The 22,857-nt window shown below is 54.0% G+C and overlaps 1 protein-coding gene across 2 annotated transcripts in view; it reads left to right on the top strand.

The window, feature by feature from the left end:
• The first annotated feature begins 18,207 nt into the window (after nt 1-18,207).
• SEMA3F (semaphorin 3F) overlaps nt 18,208-22,857 on the top strand; it is a 102,335-nt gene continuing 97,685 nt past the window's right edge. For both annotated transcript variants that reach the window (XM_054034423.1, XM_054034422.1), the window contains exon 1: nt 18,208-18,575. The gene's annotated coding sequence lies outside the window, so the exon portion shown is untranslated. The remainder of the gene's footprint in view (nt 18,576-22,857) is intronic.

The raw sequence follows: 22,857 nt of genomic DNA, 5'->3' as shown, positions 1-22,857 counted from the left end.
TCCTGTCTCCCGGCCATGCTTCCCAGGACTCCCTCACGGGCACACTTCACCGGGTGTCCCTCGAACCCAGATTCCCAAGGGGATTTCGGCGCTTGACTCCACCACTGAGGCACCAGTGGCCTTTTCAAAACTGCTGCTGAGCTGCCCACTGACCCCATAGGCACCCAACTCCCTGAGGTCCCTGTGTTGCGCCATTGGCCCAGAGCCCTCACTCAAACCAGAGCCCCGAAGCAGGATTCCCAGGCTAGGTGGGGGTGGCGGGTGGGTGGGGGGCATCTCTCTCAGGGCCCAATCCTGTCGTTGTGCTGTGGGCACGCCCAGGACTGGCTGCCTGTCCAACCCCGTGGGGAGCATAGGGGCATGGGTAGGTGGGAGGGGGCAGCACGGCTTGCAGACAGCCATGAGCACGGGCAGCGCAGAGCGAGCATGAGAGCTACTGGCATGAGCGAGACAGACGGTTCTGGCTGCTAGGCCTGGCCTACACTAGCGGCCTGGCCTGGCTTAGGATCTGACTCCAGGGGGGTCATGGCCGAGGGGCCGAGCGGAGGGAGCTGCCAGTCTCTGGCTTGTCAGCCAGGGCAGCCCCTCTCCTCTGCCCCCATTTCACTCCAGGCTAGTGCGGGCCACTCCCTGATCAGCTTCCCGGCTTCTAGGCTCCCTGGCTTAGTCCTGGCTCTGCCCCGTGTCTGGCACAGGGAGCCCAGGCGCCTCACCAGGTCCGATGATTCTCCTGGGCTGCCGACCCACCGGGTGAGGCATTGGACTGCTGAGCCATGGAACCTGTAATGTAGACAGGGATCAGGCCCTCACGTCCTCTGCCCCTGCTCCACACCCCAGCCCTATCCTCACGCTGGCCCTGTGACTGAAGCAGCCTGTGGGGGATGCCTTGAGTTCTCCCCAGGGCTCTCAGCCTGTGGGGTGAGACCAGAGTAGAGCAGCATAGAGCTGGCTTGTGAGGGCAGTCTGTGGGCCTCCGAACAGCTGGCCCAGAAGCACCGGGGCTGAGCTATTTGCCTGGGGAGGGCCCAAGCACTCTGGACCCGATTCTCCAAGATCAGCCCACCCCCATTGCCTATTGAAGGCCAGTCCTCTGCACACCCCAGATCCCAGACGTCCACACACACTGGCTCTTTGTGACAACATTGGCCTGATGATTTGCCCGCAGCCACAAGGCACAGCGGGGCCAAGTCACAGCCACTACCTGGCCCCCAGCCCCTAGCTTCTAGCCCATGCTTCCCCCATCTAGTCCAGGGCTGCAGGACTCACCAGTTCCCCTTTCGCTGGGGCAGGGCCATCCAGCCTGGCTGAGGGTGGTTGACGGGAACCCTCTGGCTAATGGACATTATGTTCTGCTGGTCCTTGGCTACCACGGTAACTCTCCAGCCCCCAGCACAGCCCACCTGGCAGGGCAGGGGCAGGGCAGGACAAACCTACCTTCCTTCAGCTAGGGAACCCTGTGACATAACATAGAGCAGCCTGGCTGCGTCTCTCATGCTCTCTGGCATTGGGGTCAGTGCAGGCCATGGGGAGAGGGTGCTGCAGGCGCTCCCCGGTGACCCTTTCTCTCCTGGCAGAGTGGATCTCGCTCACAGGGGAGACCCAGCGCACTACCCCAGCCTGGGCAACAAATTCACAACCCTGAGGAGCCATCTCAGAGCTCTCCCTGCAAGCAGGGGCATGCACTAGCTGCACCGTCCTGCAGCTTAGTGCAGCCATCTCCCCATGGCGAGCCAGGCTCTGCCCTCCCTCCCCCACCGCTGCCAGTTCACATTCATGTGACACATGCCCCTGATATCCATGCTCCTAACCAGTGACTGTGAGGGGGTGGGGCAGGGAATGGCTCACTGCTCCGCTGGTGGGAGGCGGGGGGGCTTGTGAGTTAGTTCTGCCTACCCTCCCCTCCCCAATGCACTGCAACTGACCTGGCAATTAAGGGGGCTGTTATCCAGGAATGCCCAGGAACAGGGAACTACTTAATGATTAAATTAGATTTACCCTCTGAATCTTACCTGCCTTTGCAGGCAGGGCCAGCTCCAGGCACCAGCTTGGCAAGCAGGTGTTGGGGCGGCCACTCCGGAGAGGGGTGGCATGTCCAGCTATTTGGCGGCAATTCGGCGGACGGTCCCTCACTCCGGCTCGGAGCTAAGGACCTCCCGCCGAATTGCCGCCGCAGATCGCGATTGCGGCTTTTTTTTTTTGGCTGCTTGGGGCGGCCAAAACGCTGGAGCCGGCCCTGTTTGCAGGACTCTCTTTGCAGGACTCCCAGTGGGCCAGAGCAGCAGAGTTTAAAGCTGATCTGGAAGATTTAAGCCTGGTCTAAGCTATGAAATCCAAGGGCCTCTGCAATCATGCCAGCTGACTGGGATTTGCTTATTATTAGTCAGAACCCCCTTGCGCTAGGCGCTGTATGGACACAGAGTTCTGCCCCGATGAGCTCACATCTGCCACTGAGACAGGAGACAACCAGGGGCCTAGCAAACAGTGTGATGAGGGCCTGCCACAGCTCACCAGCTGCCTAACCACTATCGAGTTCTTTGCAGCCCACGTGGCAGAGGCGAGTTGTCAGGGGTGTCGGGAAGAGGACAATGAGGCAGCTGTTGGTAGGGTGACCTGACAGCAAGTGTAAAAAATCGGGACAGGGGGTTGGGGGGTAATAGGTGCCTACATAAGAAAAAGCCCCCAAAATTGGCACTGTCCCTATAAAATCGGGACATCTGGTCACCATAGCTGTTGGGGTGTTTACTAGGGGGCGGAGTGGAAGAACACATGAAGGGGCTGGTGGGGATGAAGAATGGGAATGTCATTGGAGCGGAACTGCCATTTGATGGTCCCATTTGGTCTTGGGATCTAGGAGTCTCAATAGCTTATACCCTGTCCCATGAACAGCCGTCTGCAGCCACCACTGCACTGGGGATGAGAGGAAGGAGGCAGAAAGGGAGAGGTAGATGTGCAGGAGGTTAGGAGAGGAAGCGTAGCCTTATGGTTACAGCACTAGACTAGGACTCAGCAAATCCAATTTTGATTCCTGGCTCTGCCACAGACAGCTTGGGTGGCCTCGGCCCACTCCCTGTGCCTCAGTTCCCCCTGTGATGGGGGAGAATGCTCCTTCTTTTCTCCCATCCTCTGGCTGCGGAAACCCTCATCTCTTTGGGGAAGGGACTGCCTCTCGCCGATCCTGCCCTGATCTTGATTGGCACAACAGTTATAATCCCACATAGGTTCTTATACCATGCCTAGCACTGTGGCATCTGGGCACCAAAGAGAAGATAGATAGATAGATAGATAGATAGATAGATAGATAGATAGATAGATAGATAGATAGATAGATATTACTGTGGTAATTTGAGGCTGGATCCAACATTAGCCAAGGGTGAGTCACTCCAACAGCCTAGTCTCTTTCAAGTCCTGTTCTTCCGAAACCCAATGTGTAATAATCCTCGCAATCGGTGCGTACGTTTCGCAAATTGACGCATTCTAAAACTATGTATAGATCTCAGGAGCCAGCAAAGAGGTCGTCACTTCCTCTCCAGCTGTAATAATACCGCAGCGGAAGACAGGGAGGGGGAGCGGCCTGCAAAGGTATTTGATGTGCAGTCCCTTTGAATTGCAGGAGAGAGATCGGAAGAGGCCAGGCAGAGGAGCTGGTTAATGATTTTTGGCTCTGGAGGGTAGGAGCTAAATGCTGGTTGATTTCACTTTAACCTTGAATAGCGGCAGGCAATTGATCAAGTCTGGTTCCATTCTGGAGGCAGGCTGGGGCAGAGACATCCCAACTGGCTCACACCAAGATATTCATGAAGTCCCGCTTCTCCTTCTAAACACAGCCCCAGACTAGGATATTCCCTGCCAAATAGATGCAGCTGCCTGCTTCCAGAGGGAAGGTCCTGACCCGGGACACCCTACCTGCTCCCAAAAGGGCGCTGCAAAGAATGGCCAACCAAGCATTCGGGGTTGGGAGCATGGCACCAGATTTTGTCCCAGTGCTGGCTACCCTGGACCAACACCTCCTCTGCCCCTTGTGCATTTCCTAGCATAAGCATGGAAGATCCTTCAGGGGAAAGCTCCAGAAATGACTTCTTCACTCTTCCTGGGGAAGATCCCAGCAGCCCAGGTAAAACCTTCATGATGGGATGGCACAGGCTCCTGCCAGGGGGCAGATGCACATGCATCAGAGCTCTCAGCGGTAGCCTGGCCAGAGGCCTTTGGTGCTACGGTCGTGGGAGGCTGGAGCAGAAGGAATGGAGAGGATCTATTGCATATGGGCCAGCCCAAGGGGAAGGAGCTCAGGGGAATTCCTGGATCTACCTGGAGCAGATTCAGTGTGCAGGCCCAGGGTGAAAGTCTGAGCTAGGCTCCTGGGAATAACTCCAGGGACCACCCCAGGAGAAGTGCCTGAACTGGGTTTCCATGCTCCTAGGGAATGGACTCCAGCCTGGCTGGCCTGAGAGCTGGAGCAGGATACAGTCCACACCCGGCTTGTCAGGAGTGCCCTGCTGGGGGGCAATGGTAGGGGAAGGGAAGGGCAGGGCTGCTTGGGTGATGGCTGTGGCTAACAGGAAGAATTCAGGCTGGAGGGGTGCCAGGGGCTGTCAGCTGCAGGGAGGGCAGGTGTGGCTCTGAGATCAGTTGTAGATAAGAGTGTTCACATCATGGAGTGTGGTAGCTACCTAGTCCCAGGGGACCTGGCCTTGACGGGATGTGCTGGAAAACACACCCAACAGAACCGAAAGCATCCCAGCAGCTCCCGGGCTGTGGCAGTGGGCACGTCTACACAGCAAAAACAGCCCCGTGGTACCAAGCATCAGAATCCAGGGCAGTTGGCTCACCCTGGGGCTGCAGGGCTAGAAATAGCAGTGAAGATGTTGCTGCTCGGGCTGGAGCCTGGGCTCCAAAACCCAGCGAGTGACCCAGTCCCGAGACTTGCTGCTGCAGAGGGGGTTTGCAGCGTAGCCGTGCCCAGCGACAACTCACTTCGGACAGTGACTCCAGCACGTCTAGCAAGAGTCACTGGCCAGCACGCCCTCTTCAATGGCCCTTTGACAGGCATAGCGAGTCCGACTCACCAGTGCACAGTCCCTGTGTGACTGCTCTGCCCGTGAACAGGCTGGTGGAGCCAGCCCCTGGGGAATTCAGCTGGCCTGGAGGAAGGTCAGGAGCCAGGGCCTGAAGCAGAGCCAGGCTTGGGGCAACCTAAGGAGCACTGTTGGTCTGGAGGAAGTTTCCTGATTGGTTTTGCCACCTGAATGGTCGGGAGAGTCAGCAGCCCGGTTCTTTAGTTCAGCAGCTGCTCAGACCATTTGCCCAGGGCTGCGATATCCTCTGCTCCTGCCTTGTTCCAGCCCTGCTCTCAGCTTATTCCCAGCCCTGCTCTTGCCTCACCTCACTTCAGGTAACCCAGCTCTGACTGCTGACTTCAGCTCTGACCCTCCGCTCTGGCATCCGGCCTCTGCACCGGCTCTTACACTGGCTACCAATTCCTTCTCTAACCACTAGGCTTGGCTGCCCACAGGTTGGTCCCTGACAAGGCAGTCCCTGTTTAGCATAGAGCCAGCACAACAGCTCGATAGCACTCCTTGCAGTACTCAGTGTAGGGGGTTGTGGCTAGGAACAAAAGGGCCCAATGAGAGAACTGCTGTACTCTGGAATAAACTGCCTAGGGAGGTTGTGGAATCTCCATCTCTGGAGATATTTAAGAGTAGGTTAGATAAATGTCTATCAGAGATGGTCTAGACAGTATTTGGTCCTGCTATGCGGGCAGGGGACTGGACTCAATGACCTCTCGAGGTCTCTTCCAGTCCTAGAATCTATGAATCTAAGAATCTATGAATCATGGCTAGTGTGACGGCCGCTTGGTCCCACACAGAGCCCGGTGCAGATTACAGCCACCCTGAAGCTGCTCTACGTTGCGCTGGAGCTGAAGAGTACCAGAGAAGGTGGAGCACAATCCCCCACCCCTTCCCTCCCACGCTTTGCACCAAATGTTGCTTCGCTGCACCCCAAAACTAATCCCCAGTGCTCTAAGCACCACCGCTTTGGGCATCCCCCGTCCCCATCCACACTGAGGGTCAGGCCTTAGGAACCATAGCTGAGGCCTAGGAAAAATAAGGCCTAGTGGAACAATCATCTGAGGAGGGAGATAAGAGAAGTTTCCATCAGAGACCTCAGGGGTGTTATAAAGAGGCCAGGGACCAGTTCATCTCATTAGTGAATTAGGACAGGAAACAGTGGGTTTAAGCTGCAGCAGGGGAAATGTAGGTTAAATAGGAAGATGATTTATAGCGATCCACACTCGGGAACAAACCATTCCAGTCGGATACCACCAAACCCTAGGTTAGCCATGCGGCCAGAGCCTGAAGAGCAATCTGGCTAATAAAACCTGCCAGACAATTTGTCTTGTCTCAGCCCGAACGTTTAAACAATGTTAGGGGTTCAGTGGGATGCCATTAATTCTGCAACCCACCCTAACGCACTAGAGCAGTCTAAGAGCTGGGGAATGTAAGCTCTTTAGCTACTGCAGGGAGTTATGGTGGTTTAAAGTTTAAGTCAGTTTAATGCCCTGTTGCAGTTCAAGAGTTTAAGCCATTCAGGATTTAAGGTGGTTTAAGGCGGCTCGTGACTTAACATGGTTTAAAAGCTTACGGAGCAAAGCCATTTTAAGGAATTATGATCCATTAAGCCTTCCATAATCAATCGATTTGTAAAGATCCATTCAACAAAGCAGTGGATGGGGAGCCCTGAGATCTGGGTTCGAGTCTTGGCTCTGCTACCGATTTTCTGGCTAGCCCTGTGCAAGTCACTTTAACCACAGTGTGCCTTAGTCTCCCCATCTAGACAGTGGCACTCGCCTATCACATTACAGCTGCAGCATGGGATTGTGGATGATAGAATCATCTGAAATCACTGAAGGGAAGCGGGACAGAAGTGACTCAGGAGGGCATCATGGACTTCAAAGTAGAATCACTTAATCTTAAAGCCCTCATACAATAAGTCAGGTTGACTTACAAAGAGTTGAAATAGAAAAATTCAGGCAAGATCTGTTCAGACCCTTCCTTCTTCTAAAGGCCAGCTCCCCAAGACTAGAGCGCTCCCATCTGTATCTCAGGCCAAGTTTGAGATCACAAAGGTGTGACATATACAGGGGCGGCTCCAGGCACCAGAGCACCAAGCGCATGCCCTGAGGGTGGCAGTCAGGCTGCCTTCGGCAGCATGCCTGCGGGAGGTCCGCCAGTCCTGTGGCTTCGGCAGCAGGTACACCGAAGGCGCGGGACCGGCGGACCTCCCACAGGCATGCCGCTGAAAGCCACCTGACTGCCATGCTTGGGGCAGCAAAATACATAGAGCCGCCCCTGGACATATAATAACTTCCTCTCCACATTGACTTTATAGTCCTTTGGCTCCTCCCAAATTGATTTCAGCCAATCAGAGCTTCGCTGGAGGGACGGGTGTGTGATGCTCTGTATCTCAGGGGGACACCCTACATCCCCATGTTCATTATAAAATGATTGTGTGGTATCCAATACAAAGTTTGTCATGTTGGGTGGCTTCGGAAGGCTCATAATGCTACTGAGCATGGTTGTTATAGTGCTGTTATAGTAATTGTTACAGTAATGTTATAGTAAGGTTATAGGTTATAATTTCATGTATATAGTTATGAGGCTGAAAATGTATCCTCGTGGCTTAGAACAAGCCCATGCAAAAACTCTCCAAGAGCAGAGAGGTAGTTCACACCTCATCAGGGCATGGATGGGACAAACCCAGCCCAGCCTCTCAGGAACAATGGACACTGGCTTAGGCAGGAACAAAAGAATCTGTTAGACCCTCGAGGGAGTGACCCCCTTCCTTTGGGCAGTTTGGAACTGTGATGAGGTAATGCTCACCTGACTCTGAAGAGAGGTGGGTCAAAGCCAAGAGGAAAGAAAGGACATGATAAAAGGGAGAAACATTTTGCCATGCTTCCTCTCTCTCCCACCTACAGCTACAGACACCACCACCACCACGTGACTGAAGCGCTGATCAAAGGGGAGAGCCTAGCTGAAGAGCAACCAGCCAGCCTGTGGTGAGAAGCATCTAAGTTTTTAAGGACATTGAAAATGTTAAGATCAGCTTAAGCAGCAAAGAGTCCTGTGGCACCTTATAGACTAACAGATGTATTGGAGCATGAGCTTTCGTGCATAGCCCAGCTGTTGCATCCGACGAAGTGGGTATTCACCCACGAAAGCTCATGCTCCAATACATCTGTTAGTCTATAAGGTGCCACAGGATTCTTTGCTGCTTTTACAGATCCAGACTAACACAGCTACCCCTCTGATACTTAAGATCAGCTTAGAATGCGTTTTGCTTTTATTTCATTTGACCAAATCTGACTTATGCTTTGACTTATAATCACTTAAAATCTATCTTTATACTTAATACATTTGTTTAATTTGACTGAAGCAGTGCACTTGGTTTGCCACGTGTCAGAGGCTCCCCTCAGGATAACAAGCCTGGTACATATCAATTTCTTTGTTAAATTGACTAACTCATGCCAGAGGCTGTGCGTGAACAGCCCAGGAGTGGTGGTTCTCACAGCAGAGCAGGGTAAGGCTGGCTCCCAGAGTCAAGGATTGGGGTGACTTAGCAGATCACCGGTCCAGATAACACCAGAGGGGAACCTCAGAGGGGGGTTTCAAAAGTTCCCCTCCACATTTTTTTAAAATGTCATTTTGGGCATAGATTGTAAATCTCCTTCAGACAAAGCTATTCGCCTGTCAGAAGGTGGACGCTACACTGGGTCGGCAGAACTCCGACAGTCCTTTGTAACCATAGCCTGCAAGCCAGAGTCCTGCACCACCACTGTCCGGTCTGTGGAGTTTACAAACTCCACAGTTCATATGTGCAGGCTTTATAAACGCTGCAACAGCTACTGAAAGAGCAACAAACTCGACGTTCCTAAATGCAAATATTCATAACTCTTGAGTTAATGAGCCAGCCATCTGAAACCAATAAGAATCCTGTGCATTAACATGCTGTTGAGAGCACATGAATAAAACAACATTTGGAATTTCGATATCAGGCTCCGCTGGGGGGTATGACGTTTCTCTAAGGTTTGGTGTTTAGACAAGGTTTTCGGGTAGGGTGACCAGATGCTAACTGCAAAATATCGGGACCGCCACAGGGGGAGCGCCTTTACACTCACCCGTCTGGGTTTTTGGCGGCACTTTGGCGGCGGTCCTTCAGTCGCTGACGGCCTTCGGCAGCATTTCGGTGGCGGGTAATAAACCTTGCCACCAAAGAAAGAAGTACCCGCCGCCAAAATGCCGCATAAGACTATCAGTGACTGAAGTACCCACCGCCGAAGTGCCGCTGAGACCCGGACATGCCGGGTGAGTGTAACAATTGAAAAGGCGCTCCCCCTGCCTCTCACCGCTGCCTAGGCATGAAAAAAAAAAAAAAAAAAGCGCCCGAAACAAAATATCAGGACAAATGGCGTCCCGACTGTACTTCGGTTGGGACATGGGACAAACTGCTCAATATCGGGACAGTCCCGATTTTATTGGGACGTCTGGTCACCCTATTTTGGGGGCTTTGGTTCAAATGGGAAACATCTCTATGAAAAGTCTTGTATCTCAGGAAGCCCCTACATTTCACACAGTTTATTTTCACTCATGATTAGAAGATTTTTGGGGGGGGGGGGAAATTACACAAATTGGCCAGCAATTAGAGGCCTGGAGAAAACTTCCTTTTGAAGAGATTGAGACTGATTATCTTTCCGGAGCAATGAGTAAGAAGGGACATGATAGAGGTATACAGAATAATGCCCAGCCCAGTGAAGGTAGTCTGCATCGACTCTTCATACTGTCTCCTCACACAAGAACAAAGGGACCCGCTGAGAAAATGAAATTTCAACTAATAAAAGGAAAAGGCTTTTTCATGCAACACAGTTAACCTGTGGGACTCCCAGCTACAAGGTGTCATTGAAGTCTGGAGCTTAGCAGGACTCAAAAGAGGACTGGAAACACTAAAACTTCCAGAGTTACAACAGTAAGGATTTAACACAAAACAAAATGTGACTTTTAGATGGGCTTTCTATGCCCCCATGCGTCAGGGCCTAAGCCAATGAGGAGGGCTGAGCCATTAGGGAAGGACAAGTCATTGTAGAAGCACAGCCCAGTGATTGCAGGCTAGTCTGAGACTCAGAACACAGAACATTCAAGTCCCTGCCACAGACTTCCTTGCAAGTCACTCTGTCTCTGTGCCTCAATTTCCCCATCAATACAACTGTGATAATAGCGCTGCCCTTCCTCATGGAGGTGTGAGGATAAATACAGTAAAGATTATGACAGGCTCAGCTGCTCTGGTTCTGGGGGCCATGTAAGCACCAGACATAGAGAGAACCTCTGACTAATGCGGGATAGGAGGAAAATTTCCCTGGGGTCACGTTACTCCGTAGCTGCCTCCTGCAGAGTTTCTTGCATCTGGCACTGGCTATGGTCAGAGACAGAATGCCAAATGGGATGGATTTCAGGTCTGATCCAGTCTAGCAATTCCTATGTTCTTAATAATCAGTCTCCTGAATGGAGCTATGACCATTGAGTACATCTTCTCTACCATCCCCTGGACCTCACTGGGCCAGGGACTGCCTTTGTCCTGTGTTTGTAAGGCACCTGGCATCCCGGGGTCCTGCTCAGCGACTAGGGCTCCTAGGAGCTGCAAGGGACCAGGGCAAAGGCGGTCTGGCCTAGTGGTGTTGGCTGGAGCTGGGATCAAGAGGCAAAAGTCAGGGTCAGAGCCAGGCCAAGGTTGGAGACTGGAGATCAGAACTAGTCCCAAGCTGGGTTGGACCAGAAAACAAGGTGGAGCCTGGAGTTCACAGCAGTCCAGGACAATTTCCTGGCTCACCCTCCAGGGTTAAATAATGAGCATTGGCCAATCAGAGGGCTGCAGGGTGCTGTTCCCTTCGGGCGGTACTTCCTGTGGTGCCTAATCTCCACAGTGCTGCTTCGAGGTGGCTCTGCCTGGCCTCCCAGTGGTGATGTGGCAACGCCAGCTGTCCCAGGCTCCACAGACCCACTTCTAGCCCTGTGGCTCCTCACAACAACGCAGCTATTTCATGTCTATGGCATGGGCGCTGACTTTTAGTTTTCCCAAGGGGGTGCTCCACCCCTGCTCTGCCCCAAGGCTCCGTTCCCATTCCTCCTCTTCCCCCAATGCCCCGCCCTCATTCTGCCCCCTCCCCCGCAGGGCCGCCCAGAGGATTCAGGTGGCCTGGGGGCAAAGCAATTTCGGGGGCCCCTTCCATAAAAAAAAATTGCAATATTATAGAATACTATATTCTTGTGGGGGCCCCTCTGGGGCCAGGGGCAAATTGCCCCACTTGCCCCCCCCCCCCCGGGCAGCCCTGCTCCCCCGAGGCCCTGCCCTCACTCTGCCTCTTCCCACTCCGCCCCCTCCCCGATACCCCCACCCTCTGCTTGCTGCTCTCTGCCCTCCCCCAAGCCGACAAACAGCTGTGACTGGTGGGTGCTGGAGCACCCATGGAGTCGGTGCCTATGGCCATGCAGCCACAGGGCAGCATTCTAAGGCAATACCGTCCCAGAGGTGACATAAAAGTTACCAGTCCTCCCCGAATCACACTAGCAGCTGATTCAATATGAAGACCCAGAACACTGGTTGAAAACTGACTTTTAGGGATGGCAAGATATATAATTTCCCTCCGTTGCTGTTATCACGTAATCTTCTCCAAGCCATGCATGTTCTGATCCTTCTCTTTCGTTTAATCAGCCAGACTGCAGACGCGCGTAGCTCAGCTTCCCTGGTTATAATCCTCACCTCTGTGCCGCACTGCCTATGAAACATGGGCCACAATTTCTACAAGGGCTAATTGATATTCTCTCCAGCTCTTCCTTTTCTTTAGGAAAGTCACCTGCTGGGGACGTCCTGATGTGAGGGAGAAAGGTAAACAGGAGAGACGACTGGCTTTCTTTTGCTCATTGATCATTTCATATTCCTCGCTCATATCTCCTCCTAGGCCTGGCCTCTTTCATCTCTCCTTCTGCAGAATGTTTTCATATCACCGATCGTCTCTCTGGCCCTATTACATATTTCTGCAGTCTCTTATTTTGGGACGAAGTGAACATACTAACAAAGGGGAAGATGTAGTGCTGATTTAGTGCATCGAGGTTATGGTATTTTCCAGATTGTCCTCTCTGTACAGCTCAATTTGATCTGGTCCATGACTGAAGAGGACAGCTCTATGGAAAAACCAGCTGGTGTAGAAGCAGCCTAGTGATTCAGTAGGTGGCACTCTTCTCTGTGAAGACGTACCCCCTGCACTCTGCGAGAGGGCATGGGCTAAATGTAAGCCTAATACTCTGCCCCCCTCATGGTCATTAAAAGATTCAGTGGCAACATAATTAGTCCCAGTGTCTCACTCTGATTCCAATGCAGGTAATTCCATTCTTCTGCAACCTAACGTTCCTCCTGGAGTTTCAACTGGAGAAGTTATTCTTCACTTGATGACGCAGCAAGGGGCAGAGTGGTGGGGATGTTCTACCCCAGAGGTGGCTGTGTTTTAGCTGGTGGATGGCTCAAGTGCTCTTAGATCCTCCAAGATGAAGGACTCTGTCTTGTGGAGCTGGCTGGAAAATGGGAAGCATTTGCTGGAGGAAATTCAAATAAGTGAAAAAAGTGTTGTGTTTCCACTTTCTTTTGTAGAGACTTTCCAGGTGTGTGTGTGGGTTTTTTTTTTTAAATATATCTATATTTCTCTATATAGATATATATAGATATAGATATCCAATAAAATAAAGGGTTGAAAAGAACCTGGAAGATTTAGAAAGAAAAAAATTGTCTGTAAAACCCCCTCATTTTGACAAAAGAGACCCCTTTTTCACTGAAAAAAATTCAGCCCACTGTAATAAGTGATCCTGCAAAATTCCATGGGTACCCATATGCTCCATGCACTTAACAGGGTGAGTACAGAACTGCTGGACTCTTCCCTTTCATTAGCCTCTCCTCATTCCACTGACCTGGCCAGTTACTCCCTCTGCATATGAACGATTGTGGTTGTACCTAGGAGCCCTGGTCCCGAACCAGGACCCAATAGTGCCAGGTGCTGTACAAAGAGAACAAAAAGCCAGCAACCTACGTTCTGTCTTTCCTTCATTGGCGTTCGTTTGGTGCTTTGACCCGCATCACATACTCACCTCTGCTTCCCATTCGTCCTATGAGCCTAAATTCCCCTTCCACAGGTACTAAGTGACTGCTGATGGTCTGTGACCCCGAGATGAGGTCCCCCCACCACAAGCTCTGCTGTGGCCTGGAGTTCCATGGGACCATGCTGGTATCAACCCATTCATAGGGCACTCATTTGCAATAGCCCCCTTTGTGCAGAGAGGCCATCTCTGGTGCGCTGAGCACCTGCAGTTCCAGCTGACGGCCCAGGGAGTCACAGATCAGAGCAGCATTGTTTAAAAATGCATTTCCCAGGAGAGGGGGCGTTAGCTTCCTTCCTTCTTGTTTCATTTCCCGTTGTGCTGGAGCCAAGCCGTCTCCCTATTGCCCAGACGCTGCTCATGGGGGGTTCAGACTGAGCAGTGCATCCAGTCAGCTGGAGCCTATCCCCTGGATACAACCAGCACTTCACACACACTGCCCCCTGCTGGCGTGCCCCTCAGCTGGCAAGATCATCTCCAGGGGATGAGAGGAGCTGAGACTGTGGTGAGCCAGATTATGAAATGAGTCTGGGTGATCTTAAATCGTGATGACTAGCAGCATCTCCCAGCACTCTTGAGGTGCTACCCCAGCTGAGATTCCTTTCCTTAGACTCACACCCACTTACCAATACATATACTGCTCCCTCCCAGTCCATAACACAGCCCAGGGTTTGGAGACAGCCACTACACACCTACCCCCCCCCCCATGCCAACAACTCTCTGAACCTACTGGCTTGTTCTCCAGAACCTCAGCTTTCCTGTAGAATAAAAAGTCTTGTTTTTAGTTGTTCTGGGTGCAAAGAAAACATTAAAAATGAGACCTGGGAGTACTTGCTGCCGCAAGGGTCTGCAGAGCCCGGAACAGCCACTTGGAGAGGTGTGAACTGCCCAGTTAGCGAGTACTGACCACCAGGGCTGACCATTTCAGTGCCCCATGTCTCACAGCAGAGAGGAGAGGGCAGGTCCCAGATCTGCACCCTCCGAGAGACATCTCATTTGCATGTGGGTGGTGTGCGGAAGATACTGTTTTCCTCCCCGAGCCCAGATTTTAAACATCTGCATGATCTACTGTGCACGGCGTCTTATTGAGGCATCCCACAAGGCCAGAGCTCACTGTGCAGCTGGAGCTCGGAAGAGTCCCACGGCCTTTCAACCCTGGGTAGGCCTAATCATGTCTGAGCTTCAGCACCTCTGTGGTAATTAACCAGCTCTACAGCTCACCTTCATATTGCAGGTGCCTGGTAGCAACTCACCAGTGAGGGCTGCATCTGAGGCTGGGCTCCAAATTCCTATTTTTCCTCTACATGTAGGCAGCCGCTGGGTGGGAAATGTCATCCAGGATTAGTTTTCATGCCTTTGAATATCCTCCATCATTTTTGCTTGGGTTTTCTTCATACATTTTTAATAGGAAGGGTTTGAATTTGGGCTCGGAATGAAATTTTTCCTCAGCAGCCCTACTTTTTATTGCTGACCAATCTCTCTTTTAAAACTTCACCTGTCTGCACAAAACGTAGTGGGGAGGCCAAGCCCAGCGAGATCTGATGCAAGACGGAGTGGTTTGTTAAAAGAAAACATTGGCTGTTGAGTCATTTTCAGCCACTGTTCATGTTCTAACTGGAAGTCCATGTTCTGTGCACACAAACCTGGCTGATAGAAAACCAAGCACATAGAAAAATCTTCTCCATGAGGTGGTACAATTACCGGTCAGGTTTTGTCAGGCAACATCCCATGAGTCATGTGCAGTTGCCGATGCACAAGGACTCATGCATGGCTGCTAGCAGACAAAGCATTCTCTTTCAGCCACTGCATGTCTAACCCCACAAGTCCACCCTCAGAGTCACGAAACATTGAGAAAAAGCCTGTAGAATTAATAGAGAACAATCTCTGTTGTAAAGTAGTCAGGATTAACACACACACAGCACAAATCCACAAAAGCAAGGCAATGAAAAGTGAATCCACTTAACAGTACATCTGCCCTACACCTCCACTCGCAAACACACATTGCCACAGCTACTGGCTGCACCACTCATCACAACCTTAACTCTGCCTTACTAGAGACACCAGCCTTCCATTGCCTCCTTGACTACCCTTCTGCACCCACCCCTTTATTCAGCCTTCTCCCACTACAGCAGCATCCCAGGGGGCTAACTTGCCAGCTCAGGAAGGGTCAATGTCACATCAGAGTCTGTGTCAGGGCCTTGCCTCATACGACACAATTTATGGGTTAAACCAAATGCTTAGGCAAACCGCCAAAATAAAGTAGCTTCTCTTCCCCACCTGGCTACAATTTCTGAAGGCTTTTCTCTCCACTCTCTCAGCCCTTTGCCCTGACCCCCCAGGGATGCCCGCAGGAAATTTTCTACTCCTTGTACTCCCCAACTCCCCAGGCCACATGCCAGGTGTCAGCTAAGAGCTAGATCCTTTCTCCTGATACAGGGTCCTACCTGCTGTCTGCACCCCACCTGAGAGGCTGATACGTGAACTGGGTTCTTTCCCGGGATCCAGGCACTCCCTGCAGCTCTCCAGCTCAGCTGAGCTCACGCTGGTTCTTCTGGGGACCTGGGGAATCATCCAGCTCTCATCTGCTCCCTGGCCTCACCAGGAAGCAGCCTGCTAGTCACAGGTAGGGGCCAAGCTGGACTCCCATAAAGGGCCGGCCCAGTCTGTGGCCACAACCAATGACTGCACCAAACACCAACCACAGTTAGTGAATCGGGCCCAGGGGCGGCTCTATGTTTTTTGCCACCCCAAGCACAGCAGGCAGGTGGCTTTCGGTGGCGCGCATGTGGGAGGTCCGCCGGTCCCGCGCCTTTGGCGTACCCACTGCCAAATTGCCACCGAAGCTGTGGGACTGGCGGACCTCCCGCAGGCATGCCGCTGAAGGCAGCTTGATGCGCTGGTGCCTGGAGCCGCGCCTGATCGGGCCCAGGGCTGCGTGCCGGAGGGTGGAGTTAAGGATGGGGTGCATCTGGTCTGTAGCACAGCCGTGTGCCTGAGGATGGAGGAGAAAAGGGTATGTACTCTGTGGTCACTCGCCCATTCATTTTCTTGCTGTATAAGCTTCATTGATCCCAAGGCCAGAACAGGCTGTTGACCCCCTGGCCTGATCTCCTGCGTGACACAGGCCAGGGAATGCCACCCTCTTACCCTGTGCGGAGCTCAGTGACTTGCCTTTGTCCAAAGCATCTTGCAAAAAGGCAGCAGCTCTAGCTTTATGTCACTTGGATGGTGTAAGGAAGGGCTCTTCGCTTGGTTACCATGGGGGGATTGAACCACAGACCTCTAGGGGTAAATCACTAAAACTAAAGGGGCACATCCCCTAGCCAACAACTATACTAGACCCACATCCTCTGTGGGTCCAGCACACTAACACACACTGAGCGCTGGGCCATGCATCGATTTGCTTTGGAAGTGTACCTTTGCTTATTTGCTTTAGTTCTTTCCTGGGGAAATAACGGCCCAGAGTTGCCCTGCCCCCAGGACAGCCGTTGCCAGTGATTTGGACATTTCCTTCACAACAGTGGTACCTCGCTCCCTGGATCGTCTCATGAATGAGCCACATGTTTGCAGCACAGACGCACCCAAAGCACAGGCCGGGAGGGAAAAGACGCACCATCCTTGCTTAGCCCCAGACCTGAGCCTGGCTTTGGGATTGTATGGGATAACTCCAAGAGGAATGACTGTGACAACCCAGGCCCCCAGCTCTCCTCATTAATCACAGGAATCTCCTGTGTCTCGTCCTGACTGCAAGTTACTCAATCTTACTGTGCAGAAAACAATCCTGGGTGTTTGCAGAACACCTTTTGCCCCAAATGATCCCCAGATGCTCTGGTGGCCACACAAATCACCCCACCCACCACTGACATGCAGCCACCTCTGGGGAGGAAGAGATCAACAGCCATAGTTTGACACCTCATCGGAAAGACGTGGCTTCCAGTAGCACAGAGTCTGCCAAGAAATGTGGATCAACATCGGGCTTGCTCAGAGTAAAGAGCACCACCTGCTGAATTTTGAGGCAGGGCAGGGCTCCGGAAATTTGCTGGAGATCCCAAGCACTGATTCTACTGATGCCTTGAAGCCTTGCCACTCCAAACAACTTCCCCAGCCGTGCATTGGGGGTTCACCCTGCATCTCCCAGGAAGCTTGCCTTCTGGCTGGTGTGGGCAATGGCTCCGAATCTCCTCCCCCGAAGGGTTAACCCATCTTGTCTTGGGGAGCTGATGCAAGGAAGGAGGGGGGTTGGGGGGCTGAGATAATGACGGGAACACGCTTGGTGCTGCTGTCAGTTATGCCTGAGTTTTTCTTTGTTGTAGGATATTTGGCTGGCTGGATTCTGCAATATCACAAAGGCCCCTTCCTCCCCTCCCTCTCTCCCTCTGTCACTCACACTCCTCTTCCTCCTCTCTCTCTCCCCCACCCACCCCAGGGAGCCAGGAGGCTCCAGTGCAATAGGCTGCAGAACTAAGCCAGACAAAGGACTAGCTTTATTTATTTAGATTTGCAAGGTGACATTTCCCCCCACCACCACCCTTTTCTGGGCACTCCCCCTAGAAAACAGGCATCAAAGAATCGGTGAGAAGTGAGGAAAGGTACCAAAGGTTTGGAAAGGGCTGTTCTAAGGTCTGCACCAGCCAAGCCAGGCCCTAAGGCTGGAGCAGGGGAGCGGGCCGCGCTGGGGCGGGGGGGGGAGGAGTGAGGCTGGAGGTGAGCTGGGCAGGGCTGGGGGGGGGATGTAAACTGATCCGGGGGTGGGGAGGAGACCAAACCAATCCCCTTCCAAGCATTCCTCTGCAATGCTCCCTCTGCCAAGCCCTCCTGAGGCTCTGGCACAAGCGGCTTCAGCGGGGAGGGGCGGTACAGGTGGAAAGGGGTGGGGGGGGAGAGAAGCCAATCAATCCAGCCCCCCATCCCGGGCGGGGGAGGGCGGGGCTATGCAAATCGCAGGCAGCAGAAACCAATGGGCTGCGGCGGGGCCGCGGACTCAGTACGAGTTGTGGAGCCAGGCGGGCCGGGGAGCGCACGGGGCCGGAGTCAGCGATCGCTGCGCGCAGTTCTATTCGTCTCGCCAGCGCTCCGCGCACGGAGCTGCCAGGGGAAAGCAGCACAGCTCGGCTCGGGGAGCCTATGGCCCTGGGGGTAGAGCCGGCTCGCCCCTGATCGCCGGCACCCCGCAACGGGGGGCGCACGGGAATGGCGCGGGGACTGTGCCGCAGGGCACCCTGCTGAGATGCTCTTGGGCTGGCGCTAGGGTCCCGCTCTCCTCCGGGCTGGGGCTGTCCCTGGATCGGTGCCGGCTCCACGCCCGCAGCTCGCCGCAGCTGGGAGCCCCGCGCGTCCACGCTGCCCCGTCGGGGGGCTCAAACCCCGGAGTCGTCCGAAGAGGTACGTATCCGGCGCGGAGCAGGGTGCGAGCCCCAGTCCGGGGGGCTCGGTCCCCTGCCCAGCGCGCTCCACAACTCCGCTAAGGCTTTCGCGCCGGCTGTGGCTGCGGAACATCCTCCCCTGGTGCGAGGCGAGGGCCCGGGGAGGCCCGTTGGGCTGCACCTCCGGAGGTTCGGCAGGGATCGGGCCCCGGCAGGGACCTCCCGTCCCACCCCTCAGTCAAGGGCTGAGGGGTGGGAAGGCAGAGATCCAGGCGAGCGCTGCTCCCAACAAACTTCGGGCTGGTTTGAACTCCCCTGAGCAGCGCAAGTCTTCGGGTCGGATCGTTTTGTCCCGCGCCCGGGGAGCAGAGGAGGGGAAAAGGGTCCTGACTTCCTAGGGGCTAGCAGGGCTCAGGGAAGCTCCAGCAGCCGAAAAAGCCGTGGGAGCAGATAGACCTGCTGAGTCCGCCGGCGCCCCGGGGCAGCTCAGCGGCTCTAGCCCTCCGGGCGTGCGGCTGGCGAGCGGGAGCTGCCCTTGGCCGGGGAGGGAGTTGGGTGGGACAGATCCGCGTGGGAAAAGGAAACGGATGGCGTGCCAGGGCTGGCCTGATTCCTCGCAGCGCCCTGAAGGGGCAGGGCTCTGGGAAGCCACCCGCAGCCCCTGCAGCTCAGGAAAGTCCGTCTCCCTTTCCGAAGTCTCCTGCTGGTGCCAGGAAGGGGCTACCTCCAACCCCCAGCCCGGCTTGCACCTTTAGGGGGTTTGTTCCTCTGTCCCCTTCCCAGGCCCAGGCCGATTTGCCCAGCCCTCTTGACGCTGCCCCAGGGTTCTGCTCTCAGCCGCTTCAGGGCCTTTGCTTTGGGCCTGGGGTGACCCAGCGCAGAGGTGGGCGAAACCCCTGGGTCTGAGCGATCTTGCTGCTCTTTCAGCTTTATTGGTTTTTGAGTTCCCTGCATTTGTTGTCCATTCTCCCTTCTCTCCTTCCCCTGCTCCCCTCCTCTTCGCCTTGTTTGAATTCTTCTCCCAAGTTCTGGGCCTAGGGACAGCGGTGTGTCCCCTTCTCTGCCCTGCCCCTGGTGGGGCAGTAGGGGAGGGTTAGCCAGTCCCCCACCTCCATCATCTTCCTACAGCCTGCGTTGTCAGACGGGGAGGAGAGGAGCTCTTCAAGGTTCTGCTGCCAGCCTCACTCCCACATCGGCCTGTTTGTTTTCACTTTGGCTTTCATTTCCCCAATGAAAACACAACTGCTGTATAATTAGTGGGAGACATTCCCGTGCCCGGGGAGCTGCGGCCGCCCCGGCTAATTGCGTCAATTTGTTAGACAGGACAAAACCCCCAACCCCTTGTTCTCCTTTGCTGTGGCTCAGATCTCTCAGGCCCCAATGCAGCCAGAGACTCCCCTGCTCCTGCCAACAGCTGGCACTGGTTGCTTGGGCTGGGGCCCTTGGGCCAGAACATCAGGTGGCTGTTGGACACTATGGAGCCAGGCCCTGGGATGGGGGACATCTCTTGTTTGGGTTAGTAACAGCTGCTAGCATTTATTTCAGCATCCCCCAATTCCTGCTCCTTCCTTTCTTTGTGCAGCAGCCTCAGTTAAAACCTGTTTCGCCTTCTACCATGCAGGGACCTCTCTCCTCGTCCGTCTCTGGATGGCCTGGTTGTCCCTGAGTCATGGGGCTTGTAGATGTCCCTGAGATGTTGGGTAGGGAGGCTCCCAAATCCATGGGAGAGGTGGATCTGCCTCAGGGGAAGCATGAAGTGAGGGAAGAGCCAGAGGGCTGAAAGATGGAAAGAAGGAACCCATAGAGAAAAGAGGGACCTGTCAATGGGGCACGGAGGGGCAGGCCCTTGGCAGTCTGACCCCACAGGAGCCAGCGTGCCCAGACCCAGAGTGCCGGGAGACTGTTAATGAGCTGAGGGGTGGGGAGGGCAGCTCGGCTGTGTCCTGCTGGAAGGCCGAGGGGTTTGCTGCAGTGACAGCAGTGCTGAAAGCAGTGCTGCACCCTGGGGTGTGCTGGGTGCCCCAAGATGGCTGGTTTGGGAATGTGGCAGGGGTAACCCTGGAGATGGGCAGAATGCTCCTGGGGGTCCAGGTTTGGGGACCTGCCTGGCTCACTGCCATGTCTGCTTATCGTTGGGCCCTGGCTCATCCTGTCAGTTTTCAACACCAGCCCCCCGCCCTCCCTTCACTCTGTCTTCTCCCTCTGCAATGGGGGTGTGTGTCTCTCTCCTGTGGCCGGGAGGGAGGCCGATCTCACCTTGGGGGAATAGTCAGGAGTCACATGGCAGCCCCAGTTCCTGCCAGTGCCACCCTGCAGGGCACGAAGTGCCGTGAACTCCCTGGGAACATGGCTGTGGTGGGGAGTGGCAGAGGGTGGGGCAGTGGGGACACAGAACAGAGTGCTAGTGGAGAGCCACCAACACTCCCCTCGTCGTTCAGGCTCAGGGCACTTCCTCTTCAGAAATACAACCTCCCCGCCCCTCCGCCGCCAGCCCATGCTGTTAGGATGCTGGGGGGCACCAGCAGAGGGGGCCACATGCAGCTTGCCTGCTCATTCCTCTCCACCAGGAGCAAAGGGTTCTGGGACAGCAGATGTCTCAGGTATAAGGGCACAGCATCAAACCCAGGACAGGTGCCTTAGTCAGAGGCTACCCAGGTGACCCCGCTGACCCACCCAACCTATGACGCCCACCTGGCCTGGTCTCCTAAATACCCCCAGGCTGTCAGTCCTTGGAAATGATCTAACAAAGTGGCAGCCCTTCTTTTACCTGACTGGTCCAAGCGCCATACACACGGGGCTAGAATGGTGATGATCTCCTGAGAGGGGGGGTACTAAGAGGAAGTCCTGTTCCCCCAACCATCTCCCAGCCTTGACCCACTGTCAGACTCCAAGGCTTCCCCCTCCCAGCACAGGTCAGGCAGGTGAAAAGATAGAGGAATATCCCATATCCCCACCCCAAGGACCAGAGCTGCACAGAGAGACCCCTCCTGGGAGAGGGCAACGGAGGGTTAAATGTGGCTGCGGAGGAGTTATGTAGGGGGAAGTTATCTGTCCAGTCCGAGGGGCTGCAGCGTTTTGCCGATGTCATCGTGTGCATGTCTTAGTCACAGAGTTCTTAAGAAGTCCCTTTTGACTCCTGAGCCTGCGGCTTTCTTTTTCTCCCAGAACACTTCCTGCTCTCTGAGCCCCTTTCTTGGACACACGCACACCGAGAGCCAGGCACGGCACAGGCCAGCCACTCCCACCCCCTCTGAATGGGCATTTCAGCAGCAGAGCTGAGGAGAGCTTTCCCTTTCTGCCCAATTGCCTTGGCTCCCAAACGTTTCGGCTAATCTTTATTTGATTTATTTTGGGGACGGGGAAAATAGCTGTGCTGTTTATAGTGAAATAAAAATAACCTAGAATGCCCAGCCTCGGAGTTTGGCCTTGCCCGCCTGCGCCAGGAGCGGAGGGTGGCTGGTTCTTGTTGAGAAACAAATCTGTCCAGAGCAGTTGAGTTTCCACATCTGAGTGTGAGCGACATCGGAGAGAAGAATCGCAGTGCTGAGATGCACTTGGAGATTGGTCTATTCCCTCTGCTCTCTCTGCATTTGTTTTCCTCCCAGCTTTGGACCCTGTTTTCCTTTCTCGTTCCTTTTACCGATCCCTCTTTCTTTCCTCCTCCTCCTCCTCCTCCCTTCTTTCCATTCTCGTCTTTCTCCTCTTCCCCCTTTTCCTTTGTTTGCCATCTCACTCCCCCTCTGACGCGCACACAGCTCCATCCAAATGCAATAGCAGGATCTGCCAGAACTATTTCCCAAAGCCGGCAGGGGGGTTTATTTAACTGCAGCCGACTGTAGCTTTTATATCGCAGGGTAATTTGGTTTTTAGACGTCCCGGCTCCAAAACACATGGCATTGTGCTAAGTGCAGAATCTCAGCCGGGAGATGCTGACATGGAAATGAGCGAGAGTACAATAGACTCCAGAGAGAGAGTTGTGTGTGCCTGAGAGGGGAAATAGATCGATGAGACAAATATTTACGAACTCCAAAGGCAATAGCAATACAGTAATGACTGGGAGAAGCTGTGATTCCTGTGATGGTGGGGCATTGCCCACAGTTGAAAGAAGCTCTGTATTCCCAGGGGCTCAGCCTAACATCCTTCCAGCCATTCGTCTGACTAATTTGAGGGATTTTCCTATCAAATCCCCAAAGTTAGTTTCCACCATTTAGACAGTCTCCTCCAGTCAGCTCCCTGCAGTTTGCTCCTTGGGCATAGGGGGCAGCACTAAAGGCCTCTCTGGCCCCCGCTGCCCCAGGAGC

The sequence above is a fragment of the Malaclemys terrapin genome, chromosome 7 (assembly GCF_027887155.1).
Source record: "Malaclemys terrapin pileata isolate rMalTer1 chromosome 7, rMalTer1.hap1, whole genome shotgun sequence".
NCBI lineage: Eukaryota > Metazoa > Chordata > Testudines > Emydidae > Malaclemys > Malaclemys terrapin.
This window is presented reverse-complemented; position numbering and strand designations above follow the sequence as displayed.